The 25307-nt window shown below is 56.8% G+C and overlaps 1 protein-coding gene across 3 annotated transcripts in view; it reads right to left on the bottom strand.

Annotated features, from left to right (window-relative positions):
• Positions 1-25307, bottom strand: part of SDK2 (sidekick cell adhesion molecule 2) — a 273344-nt gene that overhangs the window by 170504 nt on the left and 77533 nt on the right. The gene's annotated exons all lie outside the window — the stretch shown is intronic.

Genomic DNA, 25307 nt, shown 5'->3' with positions numbered 1-25307 from the left:
AGCAGCCGGGCAGTGAAGCTGAGGGTCTGCCCGAGGTCATGAGGGTGTGACCGGCAGAGGCAGGACTCACACCCACGCCTGGCCAAGTCCAATGCCCAGACCGGGTCCCAAGGCAGCCTCCCACCTTGTCAAGCGCGAGGTGAACAGGGGCTGTCTGCACTGTGTTCTCCCAGGAGGGTTTAAGAATCAGGAGGTGTGACTGAGCCCCTCTGGTGGCTCAGTGGTAAAGAATCCGTCTGCCAATGAGGGAGACCTGGGTTCGATCCCTGAGTTGGGAAGATCCCCTGGAGGAGGGCATGGCAACCCACTCCAGTATTCTCGCCTGGGAAATCCCAGGGACAGAGGAGCCTGGCAGGCTGCAGTCCATGGGGTCGCAGGGTCAGAAATGACTTACTGACTAAACAACAACCGAGAACCAGCCCTCCCAGAAGGGCAGAGCTTAGGGGACTCACAGCCCCAGGACCTCCCAGCTGCCGGGCACCTATGGCATCACCCCTCTTCTTCCAAAAGAGTCCAGGGGAAGGGCCCCAGTGGGGATGGCAGGGGCCCCTCCATCTCTCCCCCCATCCTGCTCTGTCTCCCTCTGTGGCTGTGTCCACCCATCCCCCATCCCTCCCCCACGTCTGTTGACTTTTGGACGCTGCAGAGCCACCATCCGCAACAGCAGGTCAATCTCTCCATGGCTCGTCCACTTAAAACACATCATTTATCCCCTCAAGGTCAAAGCGTTTATTTCCCAGTGAGAAGAGGGCTAAGAGAAGAGTCCCTCCGGCCATGCCCCGTCCCAGATAATGTATGGACTGACCAGTACATCCACCTGCTCTGCGCTGAGGCATAGATGCAGGAGGGGGCAGGTGAAGGGGCTGCCTCACTCTTCCTCCTCTGCCTCCTCTGGGGCCCCTGAACTCTCCTCAATTTCTGCAGCCCCCTCGGGTGGTTCCCTCTTGGGAATGTGTGTGTTAGTCACTCAGTTGGGTCTGATTCTGCGACCCCATGGACTGTAGCCCTCCAGGCTCCTCTGTCATGGTGTTCTCCAGGCAGGAATACTGGGGTGGGTTTCCATTTCTTCCTCCAGGGGATCTTCTTGACCCAGGGATTGAACCCACGTCTCTCGCATTGCAGGCAGATGCTTTACTGTCTGAGCCTCCTTGGAAGCCCTCTCACACTCATGGATCCTGAGTATTTCTTTTCTCTGTTCTTTCTTGAGTCTTCTTATATACTTTGGACCACTTAAGCCTTCTGTAAGTATCTCCTTTGGGGAGACTCGACTCTCTTTTTATTTTTCATTTTTCCTGTTGTTGCTGTCCCACACAGCTTGTGGGATCCTAGTTCCCCGACCAGGGATCAAATCCGTGGCCCCCTGCAGTGAAAGCCAGACTGGACTGCCAGAGAAGCCCCTTGGCTCTCTCTTTAGTCACAGGGAGAAAATACTTCTCAGTCCAGAAGAAAGATGATTCTGGGGAGAAGAGGGCTGGATTAGCTTGCATTGAAAAGCTCTTACGAGCTGGCAGCAGGGCGCCCTGTTAATGAGTGACCGGGATGGGGGCACTGAGCTTTAGCAGAGGGCAGCCCGCGCTGGATGAGGAGGGATTGCCTTTGGCCCGTTGCCATCGCTGGGAGCTGGAGGCTTTGGAAAATCCACTCCAGCTCCTCAGGCCTCGAGTTTCTAGTCAGAAACTGGAGGGAACAACGTCCAGATGAAGGGTGGTGTCGTCATTAAACAGGATAGGCTGGGGAGCCGACTTAGAGAAGGCTTTTAATATAAGGGAGCCAGGTAGGCTGGTGTACTTGGTTGAACAGGATCCCCCTTGCACCCAAATTCATGGCCACCAGGAGCCTCAGACTGCGACCGTCACTCGGAAACAGGGTCTTTGCAGATGGAATTAGGTGCGATGAGGTCATACTGGAGTAATTCGTGTGTGCTAAGTCGCTTTAGTCGTGTCCGATTCTTTGTGACCCCACAGACTGTAGCCCGCCAGGCTCCTTCGTCCATGGAATTTTCCAGGCAAGAGTATTGGAGTGGGCTGCCATTTCCTTCTCCAGGGGATTTTCCCAACCCAAGGATCAAACCGGGGTCTCCTGCACTGCAGGCAGATTCTTTATCATCTGGACCATGGGCAAGATAGGATAGAAGCCTCCGTAACGCTGGACTATTCCCATCTGCCTGTGGGGCTGGTGAAGCTCAGTGTGGAGGGTGGGGGCAGACCCTTCCATCCACCCCCGCGTGGTCTAGGTTGAACCAATACTTAAAGGTGGGGGAAGCACGTTTCTTCACACTTTGCTCCAACATCTTATTTCATTTTCGGTGTCCTCATTTTTCTCTACAAGACCCACAGAAGACCAACGACCCCGGAAACAAGTGTAGGGATAAGCTTGGGATGGATCTGGTCACTGGTGGGGCCTAGACTGCTGGTTGGATGGAAGCAATCATGTAAGAACCGCACCCTCGTTGGCTCATCTTAAATTCTGTCTTGCTCTTACTTTCACCTACCTGCCTCTAACTTTGTGGCCACTGGGAGTCTTAACACATGTCACGGCACCCTATTACCTTTTAGGAGGAAACTGATTTGGGCGAAGGCTGGTGGGAATGCCATACCCCTTGTGATGCCTACAGAGCTTCCAGCTAAAAGCCCTCGGGGAAACGTAGCCCCTTCTGTCTTCCAAACACGAGGCTCCAATTTCTCCTAATCAACTCCAAGAAGGCTTATGGGGTGTCTGGCCAGCCGACCACCCCTGAAACCCTCTGAACTGGGTTGCCCGTCGCCTGCTCCAGGCCCTTCTCTTGCCTCTCTGCCTCCTGGGTTTGTTGTTCTTTTCACTCCCCAGGTTCTGAAATGCGGGTGTTTCCTGGTTCCTGTTCTCAGCCTTCTCACACCCACCCTTTCCCTTTGGTAAGAAGATCCACCTTTTTTTTTTTTTTTTTTTTTCTGCTGTCAGCTATTGCTTAGATAGCTGATGCCTCCCAGATCTTTCAGCCTCATCTCTTGCCTGAATGAACTGACCTGATTTTGACGGCTGCCAGGCTGCAAGGTGTTCCCAGGTGGCGCTAGTGGTAAAGGACCCGCCTGCCAATACAAGGACACGAGAGACCTGGGTTTGATCTCTGGGTCGGGAAGGTCCCCTGGAGAAGAAAACGGCAGCCCACTCCAGGACTCTTGCCTGGAGAATCCCATGGACAGAGGAGCCTGGCAGGCTACAGTTCACAGGGTCGCAAAGAGTCGGACATGACTAGAGTGACTTAGCACTCACCCGCAGGCTTGTAAAAGTCAAAAAACCCAAAGCTGAACTCAGGTCTCTGCAAGTTCATAGAATTCTCCTAATTCTCCGGCACAATCAGTAGTGTTTGTCCCCCATCCGAGCCACAGACAGCGGTGCCCACCCATGGCTCCTGCATCCTGTCACCCATCTAACTATCCCTCAAATCCACAAGACGCCTCTGCCCCTTCTCCCTTCATCTCTGCTCCAGGCTTCGTCTGCACATCCCTGGCTGGCCTCCTGGCCTTCAGTCATTAGCTTGAGCTCCTTAATTAAAGGGATTTCCAATTACGCGCTTCCTGCTACAATTCCTTCCTTGGCACCCCGTTGCCAATAGATAAAACACTCCTTAATGAGTATTGCTGTGGTTTAGTCGCTACGTCGTGTCTGGTTCTTGCGCGACCCCACTGACTGTAGCCTGCCAGGCTCCTCTATCCACGAGATTCCCCAGACAAGAATAGCGGAGTGGGCTGTCATTTCCTCCTCCAGCGGATCTTCCCGACCCAGGGCTTGAACCCTTGTCTCCTGCACTGCAGGCGGACTCTTCACCGCTGAGCCCCGCTGTCCCCGCTTAATGAGGAATACAGAACCCTTTAGTCACTGAACCAGAAACGTGATGAATGTTCTGGAAATACTGGTGAGATGGAAGAAGCCAGCAGCTGTGGCTTCCTACCCGCCCACCACACACAGCCTGATCCCCCGGGTCTGCTCCTGTTGATGCACCACGTGGCTTCCCCACCCACCTCCCCTGGGCGCTGCGGCCCGAGCCCCAGGGCTGGGGGGGATACACACCTCCATCTCTGCACTGTCACCTCCATCGAGTCACCTTCGAGTGATCTCTTACGCATTTTTCTCTCTGTTTGGACCAGGGTTCTCACCTGGGGTTGAGGGGGAACACCTCCCCAGGGGACACGTGATGCTGTCTGGAGATGTTCCTGGTTGTCACGGGTGCAGTGGGTATGGAGCGGTATTAGCACCTAGTGGGGAGACCCAAAGACGCTGTGATGCCCCATATAATACACAGGACTGCCCCACGATGAGGAATGATCTGGCTCCAAATGCCAACGGCGAGGGGTCCCGGTCCAGACTTGGGCTGGGTCCACGTCCACGTGTTCCCGTGCTTGGGGGCCTACCCGGGTGCCGCACGCTGGTGGAATGAACAGCCCGGCGCTCTGCCCCAGCCCCAGAGCGGGAGCCAACCGCTTCCCCCGACAGGAGGCCTGGGCCCCGGAGGAAGGCTGCTGGCCGTCTCCCAGCCCCAGAGTCAGGTGCCGGGGAGGGAGGGGGCCCCTGGGAGCCCTGCCTTCCGGGAGAAGCAGCACCTCCGGGAGCCTAACAAGCTGCCAGGGCTGGGGTAACGTTGCCAGACGTGGAACCGCCCTTCTTACCCGCAGGGGTGCCAGGCTGGCGAGACAACAGGTCTGTTAATTAGGCTACAATGGCAGCCCCGGGGGATGGTTTCTCTGAGGGAAGATGAGGCCGAGGCTCCCTCTTGCACTATTGTAGGTGGAGCCCGATGCTCGGCTTTGTTGTTTTCCAGAGAAGGAAGACGTCGGCCTGGCACTGGAGTGGCAGCGTGGGGTATCAGAGGCCTGCTCCCCACCCCAGGCCGCCCCAGCCCAGGGAGTTCTCTGTGGCCTCAAGCCCAGCAGTTGGCCCAGGTGAGCACTTAAGACATTTAATAAAGAGGGGCTGGGGCTTCCCTGGTGGCTCAGACAGTAAAGAACCCACGTGCTAAGGCAGGAGACCCAAGTTCGATCCCGGGTTGGGAAGATCCCCTGGAGGAGGAAATGACAACCCACTCCAGTATTCTTTGCCTGGAGAATCCCATGGACAGAGGAGCCTGGCAGGCTACAGTCCAGGGGGTCACAAAATGTCGGACACGACTGGGTGACTAAGTGTGCTCGCGTGCAGTAAAGAAGGGTATGAACGTGAGTGGGCCTCCTCTCCCCTTTCAGGGTCCGCCCTGGTCCTCTCTCGCCATTTCCCTGGATGCTCCGTCTCTCGCTCCTGTCTCTCTTGGGGCCGCTCCCTCCAGCCCTCCCCCCAGCCAGATGCCGCTCAGCCACGCCAGACACAAGCAGTGCCCCTTTCTGCGTCCCCTTGAGTTGGGGGTGCTGACGGGGTCGTGCCAGCCACCGCATCCCAACCCACCTCCTCTGCATCTCCGGTCCTGCAGCCCTGGAAGCAGATGCCGGCAGCCTGTCTGGCCATCGGTCAGTGGCTGGCGACACAGGTGTGTGTGTCCCCGGCGAGAGTGTAAACAGTCTGGGAAACCCCAAGGCGCTTATGACACTTCCTGGCTTCGGATCCACTGTGTTCCCCGCAGTCATATCCGCGGCGGCTCCCCTTCGCTTACATTACTCCCTTCCCAAGGTGCTCTGTACTGCCACGTGGACTCCCCCGCTACAGAGCGTCGGGGACACTGACCGGACCCCAGGCACCAACAGGCACCCTCTCTGCAGACCCCGCTGGGGCACCTGGCACCAGCAGGCACCGCCCGGCCCCCTTGTCTCCTCCAGCCTGCCCTCCACTCGGCTCCTCCAAGGAAGTGCCTCTTTTTGAGACTCTGCCCCAGAAGAAGGGTCATTACTGCTAATGCCTTCGCTCCCCCATCTGTTGTGACTGTTTACACTCCACTTGCTAATTAGAGACTAATTAGCTGGTGCTGAAATTCATCACTTTCCAAACACAACACAACGTCCGGAAGAGCACAGCGATGCAGGCAACATCTGCACCTCTGCTTGGAGCCAAGGCGGTCCTGCTCCCCGCTCTGCTCCTCCGGCCCCCTCCTCCCCGCTCCGCCTCCTTCTTCCTCATGGTCCTCCCTTCCCCTCCTCTTCCTCACCTTCCTCTTTCTCCCCCTCCCCTCCCCCATCCTTCCATAAGGCCCCTGAGGGGCTGGGGATACCTGCTCCTGTATTCAGTTCCCCCAGCACAGCACAGGGCAGCGCAGGGCTCCTGAAAAAGTCCCCCGCACTCCCCTCTGACGGAGTGAAGGCGGGCATGAATGAATGAATGGGGGCCCAAGAGGAGCTGCGGCCAGAGAACAGGGGAGCAGAACCCCCGCCCCCGCGAGCAGCCAGACAAGAAGCCGCTGTGACTCCGTGGACGATGACGCTGGACGGGGCACGGGCCTGGGGAAGAGCATCCCTGAGGGGCGGCCAGTGTGGAAGGGATGCTCCGGGCTGGGGACCCGGCCTCTGGAAGGCCTCTGGGGGCCCTGCCTGTGGGCACAGGGGCAGAGGGCAGCAGAGGGAGGAAAGATGGACAGATGGAAAGAAGATTAAGTTGCAAAAAGCAGGACAGCAGACAGACAGAAGCCCAGAGAGAAGGAACGGAGCCGGGGGCGGCGGGGTCCGAGGGGAGGCTGCAGGGCGGAGTGGAGGCCCCAGCTTGGGGTGAGGATGCCTGATTGCATCTCCGTGGCCCCCGGGGCGGCCTTGATTGAAACCATCCATTTGCACAACTGTTGGGAGCAGAGAGGGCCCGAGCGCTGACCTCTCTTCCTCTCTCATCTCAGAGCGCGAGGCTGCTATTCCCCAAGCTCCCTCTCTGCAACGTGGCGTGGGCAGGGGGGCCGGGAGGGGCAGTCCTGACTCCTCCAAATCATCCAGGCCTCCCCGGGGCACACCAGGAGCTCAGCGGCCTGCTGCCCAGGGTCTCAGGAAACTGGGGGGACACCGGCCTGGGCCTCAAGAGGCAAGCCTTGCTTCGAGCGTTAGCTGGGGCTGCAACAAGGAAGCTCAACAGCTGGAATCTAGGGGGACTCTCATGGGGACATCCTCAAAGACACCATCGGCCCCTATAGGCCTGGCCAGGGAGCCAAGGTCACCTCGACTCCAAACCCTCATCTGCATGTGGGAAACAGGTTCGCGTGTGCAGGTTGTAGGGAGTTTCACCTGGGCCTTCCCTGAGGGCTGGGTTACCGGAGACAGCCAGCCTGGGTCTCTGGAGACAGCCAGCCTGGGTCTAACTACTTCCTGGCCACTTTCTTGCTGTGTGGGTTAGGGTGCACTGCCTGACTCCTCTGAGCTGGTTTACCCATCTGTAAAAGGGAACGTCGACATCTCCCCTGTAGGGAGGCTGGTAGAACAAACGAGACCCGTTTCCTCTTTTCAGCCCAGCGTCTGGAATCTCTAAGTAGCGGTGAGCGGTGGCGGGCCTGGCAGACTGCAGGCTGGCTGCCCCGCCGAGAACACGGACCACTTCCTTCTTCCCTTCAGTCCTCACCCGCAGCAGTGAGCTGCGGAGCATTAACAAGCTCTTCAGGGCTCCCCTCGTAGCTCAGTCAGTAAAGAATCCGCCTGCAAAGCAGGAGACCCAGGTTCGATCCCTGGGTCGGGAAGATCCCCTGGAGAAGGAAATGGCTATGCACGCCAGTATTCTTGCCTGGAGAATCCCATGGATAGAGGAGTCTGGCGGGCTACAGTCCATGGGGTCACAAGAGCCTGCCATGACTTAGTGATTAAACCGCCACAGGAAAGATAAAGAAGCCTCGATTCGCAGTGCTTGTCAATGTCCGTGGTGTAAATACTCCCAGCCTGACCCATTTCAAATTCTCAGTGGGCATTGCTGGGCATGGGCTGGGAAGAGAGGCACAGCCACCACCCACATGTCATCCAAGCAGGACCACGGAGCAGAAATCTCTGTTGGTGGCTGTGACTGGCGGGGGCTGCAGGGGAACTGGACCAGGCCAACCGGGCCCCTGAAGCCAAAGCTGCTCGGAGCGCAGGTGGTGCTGGGTGTACGAGTGGACCTGGCCTTGCGTGGGCATGGGGGGAGGGGCACAGGCAGCTGGGAGTAGTGCACGCCCTGGGTGAGGACCACACCCGCCCACAGACACACCTTTCTTCCTGACTCCTCCTCCTCTCTCCTCCCCTACCCTGACACCTTCCTTTGCTCCCGTCTTTTAGACACTTCCCAGGTGGCTCAGTGGTAAAGAATCTGCCTACCAACGCAGGAGACACAAGAGACATGGGTTCAATCCCTGGGTCGGGAAGATTCCCTGGAGGAGGAGATGGCAGCCCACTCCAGTACTCTTGCCTGGAGAATTCCATGAACAGAGGAGCCTGGTGAGCTACAGTCCACGGAGTTGCAAAGAGTCAGACACAACTGAGTACATCCTTTAAACACTTGCTGCGTTTCAGGCGCTCTGTCCACCCTGCAGACAGGCCCAGTTCCTGCCGCACAGACATCACGAACCACACCAGTGGGTCTCACCTTTGAGCCTGCATCTGATTCCCTGGGAGGACCTAAGATGCTTGGGCCCCGCCCCCCACAGGGTAGAATGCAGCAGGTAGAATCTGCATTTCTGACAAGTTCCCAGTGCTGCTGGGAACAAGCAAGCAAGTGAAATCCCTGAAGCAAGTGGTTGCCCCCCCGGGAGGTAAGTGATGCTGTGTTGGGGAGGGCTCGGGGTGATCGGGTTCAGAGGCTCTTTTCCATCCCAGGAAAGGCCTGACTTGATTCCTCGTTTGCCTCCCAGCCCTAAGCCCTCCCGTCTAATTAAGAGACAGTCATCAGCCTCGGGAGGAGTAAGGCTCCCCCTCCCACCTCTCCCCGCCCTCCAAGCTCCAGGCTAGGCCACCTGGGCACCTCTGACCACCCCTCTGTAGCAGGGTGAGATGCTGATGCGTTTTTAAGCAAAGGGAGAACGGGCCAAATAGGTCACAAAGAGACAGCAGGAGCCCCCATCCCCCAGCAAACGAGGGACCGAGGGACCGTCACTTTCCCCTCCTTCCGCCCACCAAGGCCTCCGGGGGGGGGCGGGGGTGGGTCCCTTCCCTGGGCAGACTGGTGGAGCCGCCATTAACAGAACGCCTCCCAGCCCTGCCCGCGATGGGGGCAAGTGACCGAGGCTGCTGGGGCGTCTTCCAAGTTGGGGGGCTGTGATCAGGATGCGAACGCCAGCCCCCTTCTCTCCACGGTCACCCTCTCTCCCTTCCTGCTGACACCCTAATCCCCCAGCCTCCTGAGTAACTAATCCCCCCAAATGGGATCAGGTCTCCGTCCCTTCGCTTTATTTATATAATGGGCTCGGGGACTCCGTCCTCTCGCAAGCTTGGGGGCCGCGGGGTGTGGGCAGGAGTGGCTCCTGGGGTGCCGGAGCACGGCCCACCCTGAGGCTTTGGGGACCCTGGGGATGCCCTTGACTCAGCGGCTCGGGGCAACGATGTGTGGACACGTGTGCATGTGTGCGTGCGTGTGCGTGCGTGCGTGTGCGCCCATGTGTGTGCGTGTGCGCGCGCGTGTGTCTGGGCGCTCGCTTAATACTCAGCCGCAGATATTAATCCCTTTTTATGCAGAGACGATGGATCACAAGCCCCCGGAAATCAAACCTGAAACGTGGCCAGCCTCCCGCCCCGCTCCCCTCGCCCCTGCCACATGGACGTGTGCGCTCACGACGGAGATAAACGGAGAGGCCATCAAAGCAGCTTTTCAATCTGCCGATTCCGCGTAGGGGCCTTCAGAACTCCACGCTGCCCGCCCCCTCGGCCCCAACGCCTGCCGCCTCCGCCTTCCGCTCCCCACTCAGCTCCCCAGCCCCCACACTTTCATCTCCCAAAGTGAGATCTATTGACCCGGCTCATAAGGGATCCTTTTATGGGCTCCAGATCTGATAATGGAGAGGCCAGCGGAGAGGGTGAGAAGGGGCAGAGAGGTTGGCCTTGCAGCCCAGATGGAGGGAAGGGGCGGGGGAGAAAGGGCGGGGTTTTGTCGGGGGCGGGGGCGCGGGGCGCTTTCCTGCCGCAGACTGAGGCCTAGGCCAGTGGGCATGTGCCCAGCCTAGGGACAGCATCTCCATTCACGACGCTCCCCGACCCCCCATACCTCCAATGGCTGAAGGAAGAGGATGAAGAAGGGGAGGATGGACTTGGTCTTTCTGGGAGGCTGACCCCGGCCCGGCGCATGGCACCCGCTGCCTGAAGAAGGTAGGCCCGTTTAACCCTGCAGGATGGGTGGCCCTCTTCCCATTCTGCACATGAGGAGAGAATGGGCAGGTAACGTGCCCTGGGGGCGGACAGCTGGTACCCGGGAGATGAAGATCCACGACCCCCAGGGATGGTGGTTCTCACCCCTTGGCAGGAAGGGCCATTGGGTTAGAACACGGACTCAGAAGCCAGACAGACAGGACTCAAGTAGTTGCCATGATTGTGCCCATTTGATGGAAGGGGAGACTGAGGCACAGAGAGGTTAAAAACCTTCCTAAAGGCACAGAGCTGATGACCCTTATACCCGAGTGTCTGTCTCCTGAGCTGGTAACCTATATACCAGGGTGCCTGCACCTCTCCTCTGCTGGGCCTCCCCACTGGGTCTCTCTGCCCCCTTTTAAAGGGGTCACTAAGGGACTTCTGCCAGGAAGCCACTCTGAGAAGCTAGGGCCTTACACCAGGATCCCAGTCCTTAAATATGCAAGGACTGCTTTTCACTAAAGACATAAATAAGTAAACGTGTGTGGGTGACGTTAGCGAAGAGGACTCGCTGAAGGAACCACCTTTCAGCCTCCTAATAAAGAGAATCAAACAAGGTCAAGGTCACGTTCACAATCACGCAGGGCCATGCCGGCCCATGCTGCGTGCTCAGTAGGGGCTCCTCCTGAGAAATACAATGAGTCCTTTGAAAGCAGCAAACTCTGCCGTGTGAGCGTGTAGGAGAGGAGGAGGAGGAGGGCAGGGAGTGACATCTATTGGACACCCACTGTATGCCACAGCTGTCTCTTCTCAAACAGAGGATCAAGAAGACTTCAGCCCTAGTATCCCCAGGACTCAGACTCCCCCACCCACTGCCCTAACCTTCAAGGGACTTAGTTCCCCACCCCTCAATTCTATTCTGGTCCCCTCCGTACACCCAGGAGTGTTACCTAGGGTAAAGTGACCCCCCTCCAAGAAGAAGGGGGCCAGGGACCTCAAGAGAAGGGCAGACAGAGGACAGGTGGGGTGGCCCCCATCCTCAGCAGTGCCCAGGCCTCCTGCCTCGCTTCTCTGTAGCCTCCAGCCCCAAAGAGGCAAGGAAGCCGCATGTGCACCGGCGCCCACCCCGCCCAGCCCCTAAGCTCTCAAAGAACTAAGGAGAGGCACTGGGGACATTTCCTTGTCGCTTGAAATTTGTTTGGCCATCACTCACCGGACAGGCTGAGCAGGTCCCTTAAAGAGGAAAAACAACCATAAATGGGAAGAGTGAGAAATCATTCGTTTGTCATCAAGGGGAGGTGAAGTCTGGGAGGGAGGCAGCCCAGCGGGGCCTGGGCAGGGTCAGCTGGAAGGGAGAGGATTAAACACTCAGTGGTACATCAACCCTGCTCCACTGCACACAGCTGGGCACGGGAAGGGGCCGGGAGGAGGAGAAAGCAGAGGTTGGGAACTGGGGGCTGTGGGGAAAAAGAACATGGGGGTCTCAGGTCCTGCAGGGGTGCTCTGGTGAAAAAAGATGACCCGGCATCACAGTTACCAAGTCACTCTCTTGAGGGGGAACAAGAGTCCTTGATGGGTTGAATTTTGTCCCACCTGAAAGATACGTTGAAGGCCTCATCCCTGGTACCTGCGAACGTGACCTGCTGTGGAAACAGGGTTTTTGCAGATGTATCCAAGTTAGAACGAGGTCCTTCAGGCGGGCCCGACTCCAACAGGACTGGTGTCCTTCTAAGAGGGGAGACTCTGGACACAGACCCCCAGGGAGGGAACCGTGTGGCGGCAGAGGCAGAGGCTGGAGGGATGCTGCTGCAGACAGGGTTGACCAGAAGCTCAGAGAGAGGAGGAAAGATGCTACCCCGATCTGCGGGAGCCTGGCCCTGCAGACACTTTGAATTTAGACTTCTGACCTTCAGAACCGGGAGACCATAAACCCCTGTTGTCTATGGGAGACAACAAACCAGCTTGTGGTACTGGGTTACAGCTCTTAAGAAACTCACACAGGCCCCAAGAGTGTTCGGTGTCCCTGACTTGACTTCTCCAATAAATTCCCAACCAACATCTTTCATCGCCTTCCATCTAAAGCATAGGTGCCACCACTGACCTGGTTGCTGGGGCCACAACCTAGTAGTCAGCCTTGATCCTCTGTCTCCTTCAGCCCCACATTGAACCAGTTACTAAGTTCTAAGTTACTAAGTGGTTGCTGTCTCTAAGACATATTCCAGAATCCAGCCACCTCTCCGGCCCCACTGTTAATTACGACTCACCTGGTGGTGCCACCGTGATCTCTCGTTTGCAACCCCTGCCCCCACACTCAGCACCAACTATCCACAGCCTCTGGGGGCATTTTCCAAAGCAAGTGCAGTCCAGTCTGCCCCCATGTTTGACTGTCCCAACTGCCAGGGGACCCCATGATTCCACGCCTGTGTGTGTATTCAAAAGAACTAGAAGAAGAGGCTTTCAGGGATATTTGGGGACTTCCCTGGTGGCTCAGATGGTAAAGAATCTGCCTGCAATGCAGGAGACTCGGGTTCGATCCCTGGGTCGGGAAGATTCCCTGGAGGAGGCCATGGCAATCCACTCCAGTATTCTTGCCTGGAGAATCCCATGGACAAAGGAGCCTGGCGGGCTACAGCCCATGGGGTCACAAAGAGTCAGACACAACTGAGCAACTAACACACACTGATGATCCAGTGGTTAAGAAGCCGCCCTCCAAAGCAGGGTACGTGAATTTGCTCCTTGGCCAGGGAATTGGGACCCCACACTCCTGGGGGCCACTAAGCCCACGCCCAGTCACCAGAGAAGTCTGAGTGTTGCAATGAAGATCCAGTGCAACCGAAACAAGAGAAAATCATTTCTGAAAACATTTTAAAAAGACACCCACGCTCTGTACACCCACGTTCATTGCCACATTCTTCACAAGAGCCAGGAGGTGGAAGCGACCCAGTGTCCACTGATGGACGGACGGCTAAACAAAGTGTGGTCTACCCACATAATGGAATAGGACTCAGCCTTAAAAAGCAAGGCCGTTCTGACGCAGGCTACAACATGAATAAATCTCGAGGCGAAAGATTACGCTAGGTGAAATGAAGTGAACGGGAAAGTGTTGGTCACTCAGTCGTGTCCAACTCTCTATGAAATAAGTTAGACACTAGACGATAGGATATGGTTCCCTTCGATGAGGTAGCTCAAGGGGTCAAATTCATAAACACAGAAAGTACAAGGCTGGGTGCCAGGGGCTGGGGAGGGGGCATGGGAGTTGGGGTTTACTGGGGACAGAGTTTCCATCAGGAAGATGAAAAAGTTCTGGAGATGGACTGTGGTGATGGTTATACAACAAAGGGAATGAGCTTACCACCACGGAACTGTACGCTTAAAAATGCCACAGTTTATGTTATTTTTTTTTTTACCATAATAAAGCCATTTCAATAAAAAAACTCACATTTCCACAGCTTCCCAGTGACCCTGGAGTAACACTAGAGCCTCCGTCCACGGTCTGTGCAGCCCCCCGGGTCTGGGGGCCTCGGACTCCTGCTTTTCGAGCCCTCACTCAGCCTCCCGACAAGCCGCACTGACCTGCCCTCCCTGTGCGGTCAGCTCTCCGCTCGGGCCGCCCCGGAGCTCAGCAACAGTCAGCTCGCCCCAGGCACCTCCCCGGACCACCGGGCTGAGCTGGCCCCTCTGTGCCCTGGGCACGCTCCTTCACATGGCTCTGAGCAGCCACGACGACCTGAACTTGTGCACAAGCTTTCCTGGCTTACGGCTCTTCTGGCCTGGACATGAGGACCGGGACTCAGCTGTGTGCTCACAGCTGCTTCTCAGAGTCTAGACAGAGGAGGTGCCCAGAGAGCAAAGGGGTAAACTGGTGAGTGGCTGGACGGGTGAATCATTCCATCAGAGGCAGGAGGCCCAGGGTAGCAGGGAGGCACCCAGTCACACCCCCGTCCGCGTCAGTGTAGCCAGGGAAGAGCCTTAAGTAGTTTCTAGGCTGTTTCTCTGGAATTGAGGCTAGGCTGCTTGTAGCCAGGGGGGACACTGACTAAGCTTTTTGGAACCCTCTCTTGCAGGCAGGCCTCGGGGATTGCACGGACATGGCCCTGGGCACCCAAGTGAACACACAGGAAGGGAGATCCTCCAGGTACTGCAAGTCTACAATAGGCTGGATCCCTGATGGAGGTTTTACACTATTTCCCCATTTTGTCCCCACAGAAAACTGAGGCTCAGATGCAACTGAGGCTCAGAGAGGTCAGGCTACTGGCTCAGCAAGACCCCATAAGCAGCAGCAGAATCGAGATTCACCCTTGTTCTGTGTCACCAGGGTCCCCTGCTCCTGACCACGAGGCAGCCCTACCTCTTCCCCTCCAGATAAGTCGCCATGCAGTCAGGGAACCAGCTAGAGTGGAGGACGAGACACACGGAAGCAAGGCGTGGAGAGATGGTATTGTGTGTGCAAGTCAAGGCTGAGGTTAGGTACAAGACGGAGACAGGAAATAGAGGAACCTCCCCCTTGGTCTTAGTGTGGTGGTCGTTGTTACTGAACTTCTTGTTTCGGGATAGATCGAAATGTACAGAAGAGTTACGAAGACAGTTCAGAGAAGTTCACACACAGCCAACAGCCTTCCCTACATTGCACGTTATCACGTGTGACTGTCACAACTAAGGAAGCAAGGCTGATACCTTCTAAGTAAAACTGCGCCATCTACTCAGAGTCTTGTTAGTTTCCCCCTTATGGCCCTTTTCTTTCTTTCTTTTTTTTTTAATGGCCCTTTTCTGTTCAAGGGTCCCCTCCTGAATCTCATTCCCTACTGTTAGTCAATCAGTCGTGTCAGACCCTTTTGTGACCCCATGGACTGTAGGCCGCCAGGCTCCTCTGTCCATGGGATTTTCCCAGGCAAGAATACTGGAGTGGGTTGCCATTTCCTTCTCCAGGGGATCTTCCCCACCCAGGGATCAAACCCAGGTCTCCTGCATTGCAGGCGGAATCTTTACCAGGTGGTGGCTCCTAGAAGTCCCTAGGCTCCTGGAAACAGTGAGTTTCTCAGACTTCCTTCTTTCTGATGATCTGATAGTTCTGATGGTCTCGAGTAGTTTATAGAAGGTCTCCCCATTAGGGTTGCTTGGTTTGTTTTAATGCTTAAAGACTAGGGGGAAAGGATGCTACACACACACACACACACACACACACACACACACACACACACACGCTAAATAAACACACTTTGCATCCAACTTCAACTCTTCCTGCTGTGACAATGATACTATTAGAGCTTCAATGAGGTTTATCTTTTATCACATTTCTGATGTTCCTGGCAGAATACGGTATCAGTTACGCCATTTATTAAAACACCTATTTTATGAATGAGGACATGGAGGCTATCTGGGAAGCTTAAGTGTGAGGGCACCAAAAAGCGGTCACAGCATCCCCGACTTGGGTCCCCAGGCCAGAGCCCCTCCTCTGCCTCTGCCCCACGGGGCTTCAGTCTGCCTACTCTCTGAGTCAAGCCCCGTCTGGGAGGCAGGCAAAGGCACACGGAGAAGGGATCAGTGGTCCAGCATCGTCACTAGAGCAGGGGCAAGAGATACGCCTCAGAGCCCCTACCCCAGCCAGAGAAGGAGGTGCCCAGCTGTGGCTTCAGCTTATGCCCCAGCTGCCACACCCACAGCCCCGATACAAGGCTGTGCTGTAGTTGTGGTCGAGCGAACTGCCAGGGGCCAGGGGCCCAGTGCACCGGTCTCTGCCAGCTGCTGTGGGATGCCCTCCTCCCCCTGCCCCCTGCCAGTGTGGGAGGGGAATCCTCATGGCTGGGGATTGGCCACTGCTCTCGAGAGGGCTGGAGTACCCGTGAAGGAGGGAATCCCGGGGGTGTGGAGGGGCTGGGCTGCTGCATGTGCAGAGGGCTGACGGCTAAGGACTCTGTGGCCTCCTGAAAGAGGGATCAGCGCCAGGCCTCAGCTCTCCCTGCTGGCCGAGCAGATGCGGAGGCGCGGATGATCTCCAAACCACAGGTGACACCAGAAGGACCAAGGTGAGCAAGCTTAGCAGGTGCGGCTCCCTGTTGAACGCTTCACCCACGTCATCTTTCAGCAGCCTCACCCCGTGTATCCCCATTTCACAGGTGAGGCGCCTGCGGCCAGTAGAGAGGCCAGGCACCTGCCGGTGGAGAGCCCCAGAGCCAGCTCCAAGGTTGGAGCTCACCCCGCCCTCCCAGCTTCTCTCTGCTGCCTCTGCATTTCTCCTGGCGTGTTTACCTTCCCGATTTAGCCAGCTTTTGTTTGGTTTGATATGAAAATGAGTTTGCCCAGAATGCACAGCAGCAGGAAGGAAGGGGGTTCAGGGCGGACCTGACCGAGTGGCAGGAAGGAGTGGAATTCAAAGCAACCTGTCACCCAAGGAACAGGAATGGGGGTCCACCCCCAGAGCATCCGGGATGGATTCAGATGCCAGTGTGGGAGCCTCGTCCCTGGGGCTCAGTTTGGTGAAGATCACGTGGGGTCTGAGGTCTGGGGCCTGGGTGCCCTGTTCTTGACCGTGCGTCCTGAGGACAAGCCCCTAAATCTCTCTGAGCCTCAGTTGCTTCTGCTGATAAACAGGGATCGCTGCACCTGTTTGACGGGGTCCCTCTGAGTCTGGGGAGCCCCTGTTGTAAACTGCCAAGGGCCATCGACTGGAGGTTGTATTTCTGGAGTCTCAGCTCCCAGGACCTCCGAAGTGCCCGGGACCCACCATCCGCATCCTGGCGGAGGAAGGGAGCAGGTTCCCAGATCCCGGCGGCCTCTCTGTATCTGGAAGGCCCATCCTCCAGACTGCCCGGCCCTGGCAGTTCTGGGGATGTGGCTCAGCTGGGGAAACAAGGCTGACGTTGGCACCTGCCCCCTCTGTGGGAGGGGAAAAGGGAGGGACAAGACAGGCTGGGGTGCTGCCACCCGGGTGCCCCTGCAGCAGCCCTGGCAGAACGCTGCTGGTGAAGCAGGTCGTTAGGGCAGGAGGGATCTCCCAGCTGGGGTCACCCGGGCTGGGAATGGCTTCCATCTCCCCAGGAACAGGTGGGGACATGGTGGGCTGACAAGGCAGCAAGGGGAGACTGAGCCCCCAGTGGAGGGGCCGCAGCAGGGGGCCCTGGGCCTCTCTGGCGGTACTGGGCCAGGCACTTGCCCACCAAGCCCCACCCACAAGGGGCCTGAAGCTTAGGCGACTTGGTGGTTTTCTTTAAGACTACAAACTATTGCACTTCCCTGGTGGCCCAGAGGTGAAGGGTGTACCTGCTAATGCAGGAGACACGGGTTCCATCCCTGACCTGGGAAGATTCCACGTGCCTCGGAGCAGCCAAGCCCCCGCACCGCAACTACTGAAGGCTGCGTGCCCTAGACGACGTGCTCTGAAACGAGAAGGCACTGCGGTGAGAGGCATACGCCCTGCAACTAGAGAGGAGCCCCCGCCCGCCGCAGCTAGAGAAAAGCCCGAGAAGCAACGAAGACCCTGCGCAGCCAAAAACAGGTAAATAAAACCTGAAACACAGAACATAAGCTATCAAATATGGAATTGCGTGTAGTCTCAGAGGCGTCCTGAGGCTTAAGTTCATTAGCTTCGTGAGAAATTGCCTTTGACCCCAAAAGGTGCCCGGCGGTGACCAGAGTCCCGCAGATGCTGAGATGTCATGACCCTCACTGGGAAACACACCCCCTGAGCAGGCCCCAGGGCGCATGCCCCGCAGACTCAGTGGACCCTGGGTCACTCAGGGAGGGGCAACCCCAGTTCTTCCCCACCCTCCTGCCCAGGTCTCCAGAAGGGGTGAGGAGGGAGGAGACGGAGGTAGAGCCAGATGGGGGGAGGCGGATGGACAGGGACTGGCGTGAGCAATGCTCATCTTCCCGCTCAGGTGTGGTGTGTGGTCCTCCGGGGATCACCAGACCCCCACCTTGCCTGGGAAAGGAGTCACACTCTGAAGACAGACATCCCCCAACTCCAGACCCCGACAGAGGAGACCTAGAATCTATTCGAGCGGCGTCAGGCAGGTTCCCTACTCCAACTGCGCAGAGAATCACTCTGCCAAGGTAAATATCAGGTTCCCCAAACCTTCCCCAAGATGGGATGCAGAACTGTCATTACAGAAGATGAAGCAGGCTGGGGAGGTCCATCTTCTCGCAGAGCTGCTGATGCGGGTCAGAGCACAGGGCAGGGCCTGGGGCAGGGTCCGCCAGCCTTCCGCCCCTCAGAGTCTAGCTGGATCAGCTCCAGGGGGGATGGGGGGTTGCAGGGGGGCAGGGACAAGGGCCAGGTGTGTCCTCCAGAAGCCCCCAGAGGAGGGGAGGCCAGGCAGCCTCTATGCCCTGGGCGGTGCCCTCAGCCAGCATGGACCAGGCACCTGCTGGGTGAGGCCTCCCCTGAAACCCTGTGACCGACGCCCGCCATGGTGAAGGTGGGGCGTGGAGGCAAGGGCCCTGATCACACGCGAGCACCTCAAACTGCAGGTGGGGAGAGTGTCTGGGGGATGCAAGGAGCACCCCATGGAGGAAGTTACCCAGCATGATCTTAAAGGAGAAGAGAAAGGCCGGCAAAGGACGGGAAGGTGTATGGTGCACTTGGGCAACAGGGACTGGTTTTTAAGGAGCCAGAGGTCCGGGCACAAGGAGATGAGGAGATACTGAAGGTTATTCCTTGAGGATGGTTATCTTTGCCGTTGGTGAACTCGGAGCTGGCCTGGCACCCTCCGCCTGCAGGCAGCAGCTCTGGGGACTCACTTGGGAAGCCTTCTTTGGCGTGCCCTGGCGTGAGGGCTGCGCCCTGTCCCGTGTGTCTCCCCCTCTTCACAGATCACTGGGCCATCAGCAGAGTCTGCAGCAGGATCTGGCATGTAGCAGGGGCTTCATCTATTGGACGGATGGATGGATGGATGGGTGGGTGGGTGGATGGATGGATGGGTGGGTGGGTGGATGGGTGGGTGGGTGGGTGGGTGGATGGGTGGGTGGGTGGGTGGGTCGGTGGGTGGGTGGGTGGATGGATGGATGGGTGGGTGGATGGATGTGTGGATGTGTGGATGGGTGGGTGGAGGGATGGATGGGGGGTGAAGGGGTGGATGGGTGGGTGGGTGGATGGATGGGTGGGTGGATGGGTGGATGGATGGATGGATGGGTGGATGGATGGGTGGATGGGTGGGTGGAGGGGTGGGTGGGTGGAGGGGTGGGTGGGTGGATGGGTGGGTGGGTGGATAGATGGATGTGTGGATGTGTGGATGGGTGGGTGGAGGGATGGATGGGGGGTGAAGGGGTGGATGGGGGGTGAAGGGGTGGATGGGGGGGTGGGTGGATGGATGGGTGGATGGGTGGGTGGAGGGGTGGATGGGTGGGTGGGTGGGTGGGTGGGTGGAGGGGTGGATGGGTGGATGGGTGGGTGGGTGGGTGGGTGGGTGGGTGGAGGAGTGGATGGATGGATGGATAGATGGGTGGATGAATGGCCACAAAAGCCTCGCAGTCCCAGAATCCTGCCATATCACACCAAGAATCACACTAAGAACCACCTCAGATACCATCACACCCAACCCCTTCAGTCCCAGGTAGGAAACAGAGACCTACAAAGGGGAAATGACTCCGATGAGACCACCGAGGACAGCAGGGGCATAGCCATGGTTCGAGCCCAGGTCAGGCCCATATGGCTCAAGCCCCGGCCTACAGTCCCCACGGTCGGCGTCCAGGCCCATGGTCTCTGAAGTCAGAGCCTGGGCCCATGGCCCCCAGGGTGCCCCCATCCCCCCACACAGCTGGGGCCTTCCTAAAACCACAGCCAGGAGAGGCCAGAAGGGATTCCTGCGTGGTGGAAAGAAGAGGTGCAGGGAATAGCCTTGGGGCTGGGAGAGGGTCTCTGAGGAGGCCTGGGGGTGGGGTCACACTCCTCTGCCTCTTGGGATTGGGTTGGTCAGACAAGCTGGGAGACCATGGTTCGGAGACCGTGGTTCTGGAAGAGGCAGGCTGCGATTGGGGAAGGCTTATGTAACCCAGAACTTAGATGAGGGCAAGCCCCACCATACACTCGGACCACACCTCAGAAGGTGACTGTCAAGAGAATGGACAGACAAACCGCAGGCTGGGGGAAGGGTTTGCAAAAACACGTCTGATAAAGGACAGTTATTCAAAATTACAAATGAGAAAACAAACAGCTCAGTTAAAAAATGGGCCAAAGACTCAATAGGCACCTCCCCAAAGAAGAAAGACAGATGGCAAACAATCATATGAAGGGATGCTCCACGTCCTGCGTCATCAGAGAAACGCAAATTAACACAACAAGCTACCCCCTCATGCCCACGAGAAAGGCCAACATCTAAAACCCTGACAACATCAAATGCTGGCGAGGGTGTGAAGCAACAGGAACTCTCATTCCTGCAAATGCTACAGCAAAAACGTTGCGGCAAAATGGTACAGGCACTTTGCAAGACAGCTGGGCAGTCACCTACAAAACTAAACATTCTCTCACATGTGATCCAGCAATCGTGTTATTTTACTCAAAGGAGCTGAAAAACTTGAGATTACAGAAAAGCCTGCACGGAATATCTACAGCAGTTTTATGAATAATGGCCAAAACTCGGAAGCAATTACGATTCCTTCAGTGTGTTTGTACATGCTCAGTCACGAAGTTGTGTCCAACTCTCTGCGACCCGCATGGGCTGTAGCCCACCAGGCTCCTCTGAACGCAGGATCTGCGGCAAATGGATACATAAACTGTGGTCCCCCCAGACAATGGAATATCATTCAACACTAGAGAGAAATGAGCTACCAAGCCATGAAAAGACACGGAGGAACCTTAAAAGCACAGCGAATCACTATGCACTGACTTAATAAAAGAAGCCAATTTGAAAAAACGACATACTGTATGATTCCAACTGCACAACATTCTGGAAAAGGCAAAACTATGTAGGCAGTAAAAAGATCAGTGTCTGCCGGTGGGGAGGGGGGCAGGGGGGGATGACAGGGCAGAGCACAGAGGATTCTGGGGGCAGAGAAACGACTGCGTGCGATGTTGTAATTGTGGATACGTGTCACTGTACATCTGCCCCAGCCCACAGACTGGACACCACCAGGAGCGCACCGCCATGGGAACCCTGCACTCTGGATGGTAACGCCGTGTGGACGTCGGGCCATCGACTGAAACGAATGTACTGAGCTGGTGGGGAACGTGGATAGTGGGGGGCGGGGGTGCTGTGCGCGTGGGGAGGCAGGGGGTCTCTGCGAATTTTCCATACTTTCTGCACAATGTAAAAGTGAACCTAAGAGTACTCTAAAAATGTAAAGGCTTAATTTTATGTTTCAAATTTTAATTAAAAAAAAAAATATATATATATTTTTGCCGAGCCGTGCCGCATGTGGGAACTCAGTTCCCTGACCAGGGATGGAACCACACCCCCTGCATTGGAAGCATGGAGTCCTAACTGCTGGACTCACCAGGAAAGTCCCATAAAGCCTTAATTTTTAAAAGATACCAACTGCAGAGACATGGAGAAAAGGAGCCCCAGGGGCGTTTTGGGTGAGGCTGGGGAAGATCCCAGGGAGGGGGGAGAGGGAGGAGATGGGTCAGCCGTGCCGCCCCTGCCACCCACTCCCTCCCCAGCCCGGGGTGGGGGCAGGATGAAGGGCCCGAATTCAACCTCAGCTGGCAGGCGGAGGAGGGAAGGATCAATTAATTCAATTAATTCATTAGGCTGACATGTCTGCGAACATCGCTCCCGGGACTCAAAGGGCCTGGCAGCCAATGGTGGTTTAATGGGCACTTTCACTCTGAGATGACACCTGGGCCAGCTGCTCTTTCCAGGGCAGGAGACTCGGCTCGAGACGCGGGGAGCCACTGGCAGGCTGGTGCTCTGAAGCGGAGGACAAGGGGGATGTCCTTGGGCTGGGAGAGATCGCTGCTCAAACAGCCCCTCCTCCAGCCCTGGGCGACCAGAGGGGAGCAGGACACAGTCGGTGGGGAGACGGGCCTCAGGGTCCCTGTGGGTCCACGGAGGGGCCAGGCCAAGTGCCCTTAAACCCCTTTCAGTTCTGACCTTCCAGGACTTGTGATCTGGAGGGGAGCTTACATCTCAGAGTCCGTGGATGGTTTCTAAACACCCAGCCACTCTGGTGTCGGAGACCGGAGAACAGGGCTGCTCTGAGAGGTGCAGGCGCATCCTTGGCCGCAGAGCTCAGCAGCAGCAGAGGTGGGTGAGATCCAGCACCTTTAGCGGCTTCCCTGTGCCGTTCCCCTGGGAGCGAGGAAGCTGGACCCAGGCTCCAGGTGGTCACATCCTAGTCCCTTGCATACATTTCCCGGAGCGTCCGGTGCTGGCCCTCCTATCTATCTTAGGAACTTAGGGCAGGTCTGCAGCAGGCGGGTGGAGCCAGTCACTGCACCCCCTTCCCTCCTGGCAGGGCCTGCTGGTCCCACCCCAGATGGACTGTCCCACCCATGAAGATGTCCCTAAATGCTCCCACTGGCCTCCGTCAGGCTCCTGGTCATAAGGCAGAGAGGGAAGAAGAAACATGTTTCAAAATGCTGGGGATGGTGCTGTCCGCTGATCACGTGTTTCATCTCGCTTAGATCCGTTGAGTTTTATCGGCCCATTTTACAGACTGAGCAAACTGAGGTTGAGAGTGGTTAAGTCATATGCCCAATGTCTCAGAGTTAGGGGGTGACAGGGGTAGGATTCCAGCAAGGGTCCTTTCTGTTCCCCCAAAGCTTGGAGGACTCCAGGCATACCCCTGCCTGGGGAGGAGACGACCCTGCTGTTGACCCCCATCCCATCAGCCCCTGCCCAGCAGAATGTCCTGCCAGGACAGCCACAAACCCGGCTTCCTTGCTCCTCTTCCAGTCCTTCCCGACAGCTCCCAAGGCACAGGGCAAGGCCTCCCTCTGGGGCGGGCAGACAAGCCTGATCTTGTTTCGGAGATGCTGAAACTGATGCTCACAGTCCATGTGGCACAGAATCCAGGTGTGCTGTGTTCTCTGTTGAATGACCTTCCTCCCTCCCTCCCTCCGCAGCTCTTGGTGCCCACTGGGCAGCGTGACCTGCTCGAGAGAGAGCTGTCTCCTCCTGAAGACATGGTGTGGTCACTGCCCCGTCCAGGGCGGCCAGTGCGTGGGAGATCAGGTCTGCCTCTCACCAACCGTGTGACTCAGGCACACTCAGCCCTGCTGCTGCCCCGGGGCTGGGGGGGCCCTGGCCCCAGCCACTGGCTCAGACCCCCCGAGACGTGTCATCCACGCCTGCAGCTGCCGCTGTCAGCTTCCTCCTTCTCAGTGCTGAGTTTCAATGACGACCCCAGTTGCCTTCTAAAGAGATGCATCAAGGACTCCCGTCACCATGACGCCACCGGCCTTTTCACTGTTTGCTGAGACACCGGGCACCAGCAGCCCCTGCCCTGGCCCTGCTGCTGGCTGATTAAAAAAAAAAAAAAAAAGAAAATTGCTTTCTCTGCCAAAGGAAAAAAAACCCAGCAAGTCCTTCCTTGTGAGGAAGCTCTTAGGCTGACCAGAGAAGCTGGAGTGGGGAGCGGGCAGGGGGCAGGGGAGGGAGGGGTGGGAAGAGAGGAGGTGGCTTTCTCTTCCAGGCAGCCTTCCTGGATTGCTGTGGAGCAGATGGCTGGCCAGCTGGGGTTGCTCACTATTGAAGAAGAAAGCTTCCCACTACTTCATCACTCAGGGTTCTGGAAGTAATCTTTTAACTTTTTGCTTGTACTTGATAATTAATTTTTATTAAGTAATTTGATCCTTCATTCATTCACCCAGAAACCATTCTCTGAAAACCTGGGAAGTCCGGGGCACTGTCAACAAGGTTCAACCCCTGCCCTCGGACTGTTTGCAGGCCAAGGGTTCGGATGAGGCACCATAAAGTGCTGTGGGGGGCGAGAAGTGGGGCAATCCAGGCTGGAAGCATCAGGGAAGGCTTCTTGGAGGAGGGGGTATCTAAGTCAAGACTTGATGGACAGATGGGAGTCAGCCAAACAGAGGTGGGGGCGTGCTCTAGAGGGAGGGGACACATGTGCAAGACCCAGAGGCAAGATGGAAAACGGCAGGTCCCATGTGACTGCATTTGACTGGTTGGCAGTGGCTGAGGGCTTCTGGCATGGATAATGGCTGTTGGTGCCCTAGACTGAGGCTGGGAACCTTGGAAAAAGTGCCGGCAAGTTCCCACAGTCTTGGGGGTGGGGGTGCTAGAGTCAGCTTGTGTTGCTGCATGAAAGCCCGTGTGTATATCTCTCCCCAAATCTCTGTTCAGTCATTTCAGGTTCAGTTCACTCGAGTTCAGTCGCTCAGTCGTGTCTGACTCTTTGCGACCCCATGGACTGTAGCAGCACGCCAGGCCTCCCTGTCCATCGCCAACTCCTGGATACTCAAACTCATGTCCATTGAGTCGGGGATGCCATCCAACCATCTCATTCTCTGTCGTCCCCTTCTCCAGCCTTCAATCTTTCTCAGTCTTCAAATGAGTCAGTGTGGCCTGAAATCAGTCATGGCGGGAGAGCTTACACCATGGAAACTGGCAGATGCTACAAGCCCAGAGCCGGCAGTTAACACTCCCCAGCACAGCGCTGCTCCCCTCCACTCTCAGGTACATTCAAGCAGAGGAAGTTAGTAGCAGGATGTCAGAAGAGGCTCTGTGCTCAGGAGAGTAACCGGGGGTGGACCTGGGTTTAGAGATGACCGGTGTAGTGACAGCAAGTGACGAGCCACCCAGGGAGGGGCAGAGTGGCGAGGGAAGGGCAGAGGAGAGTCTGAGGGTTGAGCTCTGAGGACCCGAGCCTTCACAAGGAACCAACCAGCAAACTGTTGGAAATGGTCCGCTCTGAGCGTTATTCCTCGTGACACCCACCATTCTTTAGCATCAGTATTTCCTGGGCACCAGTCTTCCTAGAGGGAATTTTCCCTGCTCAACTGTGAGTTCAGTGAGGATGAAAAAAAAAAAATCTGACGAATTCACAGATGGACTTTTGAATGAACGAATGAATGGAGAAAACTGTGCCCCTCTTGGTGGGCTGTCTGTTTTAGAGCATACGCTGCCAGCATCCCAGGGTTCAGCTTAGGTACTTAGTAAGTCTTGTAGGAGGTGATAAGGTAGAGAGTTAGTGAAGAGAGGCAGGATGAGGGTTAGTCGCTCAGTTGTGTCCCAGTCTTTGTGA

This window comes from Ovis aries, chromosome 11, assembly GCF_016772045.2.
Source record: "Ovis aries strain OAR_USU_Benz2616 breed Rambouillet chromosome 11, ARS-UI_Ramb_v3.0, whole genome shotgun sequence".
In the NCBI taxonomy this organism is placed as follows: Eukaryota; Metazoa; Chordata; class Mammalia; order Artiodactyla; family Bovidae; genus Ovis; species Ovis aries.
Note: the sequence above shows the minus strand (reverse complement) of the source record. Positions and strands in the feature narration are given on the sequence as shown.